Raw genomic sequence first — 6,332 nt, 5'->3', positions numbered from 1 at the left:
CGGAACTCTACGGTAGGATAAGAGGTGGCATGTATATGATTGGGGTCGTTGATTGTTGACGGATATCCAAACGGAGATTTTAGCCGCACGTCAACATTTTCCTCCTCTGCGCGTGCCTCGCAAAGGCGGTCTTTGAATAATAATTATAATGAAATCGGCAGCAGTAATAATGTCAGAGCTTCAGAAGGAAAAATTTTCGGTATCCGTTCGAAATGCCGCCCATTTCCTGCGCAACATTGTCTATTCAATTCTTTTTTTTTTCTTTTCTTTTTCTAATCAGCCGCTGTTAGCGCGAGCCACGCAAATGGTTTCTATATACGTTTGCCGTGACTATAGGACCTTTCCCCCCTTCCCCCGCATCATGTCATCACCATCTCATTAAATGAGAAGCAGGGCTTCGTGTGTCGGCAGGTGTTTTCCTCGTTCTGTTCGAAAGAAAGAAAGAGGCAGCAAGAGGAGGAAAAGACACCGTGAAAACTGATAGATCCGGAGAGAAAGAGAGAGAGAGAGACGGGAAAAGAGGAGGGGGATATCTATACGTGATGTCGATTCTATCGGTTTATAAACGGTCTTCACGATCGGATCCGCGATTTGCTGCACAACCGCTTCCGGATGTCGTTCATTGTTTTTTTTTCCCTTGAAAATTAAAATTGTAAATTCACAATCAATTTTTCCTCGTTTTTTTGGCTTCGTTCTTTTGTTTTCTTCATTGGTGACTAATATTCAAAACGAAAACTTTCTACATATGGATATGAAATGCAATAAATCCATGACAACATAATGAACACATTTCTTGTCGAATTATGTAGTGGACTATGTTAAAATGTGGCGCTACATCGAACGCAGATGTACTTGGAAAAAGACACGTGTTTTCGTAGGAATGATAGCAGAGAGAACTTCCGTCATTCGATCGCTAAAAAGTTCGCATTCGATTGCGACTTGAAGACATTTTTAGATTACCGTAAAACGAACGGAAGTGTTGGCAGTTAAACTTAATTTATTAAACAGGTTTTTTCTATAGATATTTGAAAGACCGAAAAAACCTCGAGAAGTTTATAAGGTAACTCAAGGAAAACCTGATTTGTAGATCTGTCTGACATGTAGAATTCATCTTAAAGTAAGACATTCGACCTTAACTGTAAACTTGCGTACAGAAAGAACATTTAAGATTTTGTAACCGTTTGAAAATAATGACTCGATTTACTGCCAGCACTTAACAGCAGCTTCTTATTGTTCTCTAATGGAAAGTCGAATTCAAATTAGGGAGACAGAAAAAAAAAGAAAACCAACTCAAACCCACTAAATAGTGTTTGTAGTATTACGCTGTGGCAATCAAGGTACAAATCACGCAATTAATGCAAATGAATACATACGTAGTATTACTCAGTTATCTCTTCATGTCGTTACAATTGATTATACTGCTGTACATATTTAATCATCAGAAAGGAAACAAAATGAAAGATAGGCGCTCGTTCATTCACAGTCCTGAATCTAATTTCACCTCTGCGCATACAACCGCAAAAACTGATTTAAACTAAATAGCTTTGATAGTTACATAAGATGTGATTTGAGATGAACGAATCGCGGATCTAGTCCCTTTTTCTTTTCCGACTATGGGCAAATAAGATAATTAGGTCGGCGGTCGAACGTCTCTTTTTCAATGGCAATCGCAAGAAAGATTTCACAAACGAAAATGATTTATAGCTGATTTCCCCTTTAGGGGATGGATAAAATGGTCGTTTCTTGATTTGCATACGCCCTCCGACAACAACTATATCGTATGTCGTGCTGTATAATAATTCATGTGCTCTATCTGTTTGTTTTTTGTTTTTTTCGCGTTCCCAGTTTACTGTCACTGCAGAGAAAACAAGCGAACGACATCAGCTGCTTAACTGGAATCGCATCACGAACGGACAATCAAAAAGAGCAACACACACGCACACACACAAATTGGGCAAAAATGACCGGTTTTCAGTTGGAAAGTTGTCGTTTTTCCAGATAAAATGCCTGCCGACTTCTTTATTTGTTGTTCGCCTCTGTGAATATGGTAGACTACATGTTTGATGGTATATACTGTGCAAGATTCCGGAGGCCACCTGAAAGGGAAATACCGAGTTTTTTTTCTGATTGATATCGAGGCCAAGGTGATTCCTCATCATCGCTCGTTATTAGGCTACCGTGGTGGCGCAGTTGTAGAGTGAATTTTTACGCAGTGATTTTCGGCAACGCTACACACAACGATCATGTAGCCAATATAAACCAATTCATTCGGCCGTCCTTAAATAGGAAAAAATATATATATATATAAATAAAATAAAAGATAATTATGAATTTCCATACACGACCTTGCATATGGAAATAGAATACAGAAATCAAGCGCGCGCGCAAAAAAAGAAACACTGGGAATTTAAAAAGAACGAGAAATTTACTTGGAAAACAAAAGCGAGTTTTCGATCTCCGCACTCGTGGAAATGGCCTAAAGCGAGATATTACACAAGCGCTGAGTGATGGCTGCGCATGTAGGCGCTGACATGCGTGCATCAGCAGTATGTCATTACATCGTGAAAATAGATTAGCGCACGGGCAAGAGGGCCCGTTCAGGTGAAAGGGGAGTCCGTTCGGCGAGGTTGAGCTGACTCAGGGATAGCGGGAATCGCTTGGCCATCTCTTTGCACTCGTCCAACTCGTTTTTTCCCTTTTTTTTGTGTGTGTGTTGTTGATCGCGTGATGGCACAACACGCAAGCGAATAGACGCACAGAGAGTCTTGAGAGCCCCGTTTGAGACCACGCCCGATGCCCCAATTTCTCGGATGACGACAAAAAAAAAAAATTTGATCTGGATCATTTTGGCTCTCTCTCTCTCTCGTCGCATTCTCCGAAACCTTTCTCACCGGTCCACTCGAAAATCCAGTTTGCCAGTCTGGCCATTCTTGTTATCGCATGGAACCTTCACCGTGCCACTTAAATAAGGAAGAGTGTTCGATCTTCGGACCTTGCAAGAGTCGCGAAAGGAAATTTCGATATCTGTATGCGTCTGGCATGCTGCATAGTTTTAGCGGCCGAAAAATCCGATCAAATGCGACAATGACAATGGCATCCACGCGTTTCTAAAAATGGAATGAAAATCACGCACTTGCATAAAATATATATACTAAATACGTGTGCGCGCACGCATAAAGATGGCAAATGTGCGATAAATGATTGCTGGTGAATTTCAAACGAGTGTCACATTCTTCTTACGCCCACAACAAACGAGAAAGAAAAAATAGCCGACCACTTTGCATTTGAAACAAAGACGTCGACAGTCAAACGTGACTGTCACCTGAATAAATAATCGCTAATTTACAAACGAAAGCGTAAGCCATTTCGACATCCCCGAAATGGCCTGTTTCACACAGGTCTTTTTTTTTAGTTGTTGTTTTGCTTTGTTATCTGCATCCTTCCATCTCTGTTCTATGCCGTCGTATCAAAGCGAGTTGCACAGAAGTCCTGACCATTCCCCGAAATCTGGAAACTAGATCAGTTAAAAAAAAAAATGAATAAATGAGACTTTCGGTTCTGGCGCTCTTGGCTCAATCAGGTTCGTTTTTTTTTTTTGCTTTTGTTCGTTGTCGTGAGTAGTTGATCCGAGAAAACTGGGCGACTGCATTGCGCTTCTTTCTTTCTTTTTTTTTCCCCTATTTTTAATGGGGAAAATGATCAAGCATTGCGGCGTAGAATGTGCAATCTGATATAAGAACTGGCTAGCGCTAACAAACAAAACAAAAAAAAGAAGTTTCGCTTACGCTTTCGGGGATCTCGGGCCTTCATTTTTATTTTTTTTTGTTTTCCCGTTTTTTTTTTTTCTTTCAATAATGGCGAAGAAAAAAACAAATTCGAAACGAAAGAGAAATTGGATTTTTTTTTAAATAGAAATGAAAAGGGTCAGGAAGAGTGTTCTGCTTGTAGGAGTCGCCAAGGCGCCAGGGTATGGTAATAATTGAATGAGATACAAAAAAGGAGACAAAATAAAATGGCCGACGTGGTACAGGGGGGTGTTTATATGTAGAGCGCGACGCGTTACTCATGAGCGCGGTCAAGCGGGGCGAGGACTCCTTTTTTTAAAAGACCAGTCGTCCTGAAGCAACCCTCCTTCTTCTCCTATTAACTTGAAATAATAATAAACAAAAAAAAAGGCAAGAGAGATTAGGGCGTTTCACTGTCGATTTCTTCGATTGTACGCTCGCCATTTTTACAATAGACGCTGTCAAAATTGCGGCCGAAAAAACAAAACAAAACAGACCCCAACAGCCGAGAGGCGTTTTAACTTCGTGACGAGCGTGCTGCGTGCATTCTTGTTGTGTCTGCTGTCTTGCGGACGATTCGCCCAAGGGGCGCGGTTGAACGACGACGCCGCCACCGCAAAAAAAAAAATGATAACTAAAAACAAAAAACAAAAAAACGTACGGAGATAGAAGCAACAACAAAAAATGGACGATAAAGCTATGTATTTAGGTGAAAGTGATCGCCAATGATGAGCGGCCAACCGCACGCAATAGGCGACTAGTAGCCGCACTAGTCAAAATATTTCGCAGCAATTGGTTCGTTAGGAAGACGCTAATGCGCAGCGAAGAAAATTGGATCGAAACATAGAAGGGAAAGAACGAAAAAAAAAAAAGGCGTGGCAGATGGGCTCATTCATCATTTGCGCTTTCCTTCCCCGTATTGGCATGCAACACTCGAAACAGTCCTTGGCTTTTCGGCCACCGAATAACCCTGGACGACATAAACATTCAACTAGTTTTCTCAAAAATTATTGTCCTTAAACTGTCCGAAAATGTCAGACGTTGTTTTTATTCGTTAAAAAAAAAGGAACAGAACGTCTCGGTTTTAGTTCACAAAAAGAAACAAAAAAATCCGCTTAGCTGAATGTCAAAAGTTCTTTTTATTCGTTAAGGTCGAAATCTGTCCCGGATATGGTATGCGCGCGTCGATTCAGGATGCAACTGAATGGAGGCAAGTCATATCGATAAAAATCGTTTTTGTGTGTATATACAAGGCAGTGCATGTTAAATATAGAATTGAACCCACACTGTGAAGGGGAAGTTTCGGCAGAAAAACAGACTTTCAAAGTGGCTGCCGCGCGCGATCATTGCAAAGAACTAACAAAAAAGTGTTTACCCTGATAGTGATGGGAGGAGTCCTTGCTGCATTTCGTGTGTACATACAACGTGGACTTCGGTAAAAAAAAATTAAAAAAAAGTGTAGATATATACGCGAGGTCACCGGTGCGACTTCAACAACGACGAAAGGCGCGTGTACATATATTTTTAGTCAATGAGTCATTGTGCGGTCGACAGTCATCCATGTGATATTGATTGGTTCGATTAAAAGTTTGCCTTTAAAAATAGGTCACTATAGATAAGAAGCCCTTCGATGACATAGCTAAGCTTGGACAACCAGACTTCACTGATTTCTATTTTAGAAAACGGCCAATGAATTTTTGATTACAGTTGATCTTGACACACGTTACGTCATCGGCAGTGCGGTTCAAGTGCTGAGTCGTTGATTGACAATGAAAACGAAAATTCCCGTTGTTTCGTTTTCATTCCTCGCTTCTTTATAAATTGTCTTTTGTTGAAGCTGTTTACTTCCGATTTGATTCGCCCTGAATTGCCATGTCGTTCGTTTATCTTTCCTTTATATATATACAGGTCTACTGTGCTGGACAGGACCCCGCGGAGTCGTGCTCTGGATGGCAAATTCAATGGATGTACTATGATATTAACGGGTTACACGACGGAGTACTTAAAGAAAAAGAGAGGAGAGAGAAAAAAAAAGGGAGAGGTGAAATAACCCGTTACGGAAATTTCGCTTTCTTCTTTTCAGATCAAACTATTAGATTTGTTCTTGCCTCTTTTTGCCCTTTCATGTAAAAGGGTTCCGCTCTGGATCCTTCCGGATTCTGAAAAAACAAAAAAAAAACAAAAAAAAACAAAAAAAGCTAAACATGGTTGATATGTTCCTACCTATTCTTCACGGGTTATATACAAAACAACGACGACTTCTGCGAAGAAAGCAAAAATCAAAGGGTTTCACCTTCCTGTGTCTAGTTTTACTATATAAGCCCATACAAACATGTTTTTCTTAACAAATGAAAACACGGAAACGGGACAGGTTGAGACTTTTAAAAGATTATTTTTTTTCAAAGACAAATCGAAGGAACGTATAATGACGATGAAAGCGCGAGAGAAAAACGAGCTCTTTCAAATTTGCAACTAGGTTGAAGCTGTTAGCGACGTATATACGATGGCATCGCCATGAAGCACGACACTGTCTCAATATACAGAGCT

The sequence above is a fragment of the Daphnia magna genome, linkage group LG2 (assembly GCF_020631705.1).
Source record: "Daphnia magna isolate NIES linkage group LG2, ASM2063170v1.1, whole genome shotgun sequence".
Classification (NCBI taxonomy): Eukaryota; Metazoa; Arthropoda; class Branchiopoda; order Diplostraca; family Daphniidae; genus Daphnia; species Daphnia magna.
Note: the sequence above shows the minus strand (reverse complement) of the source record.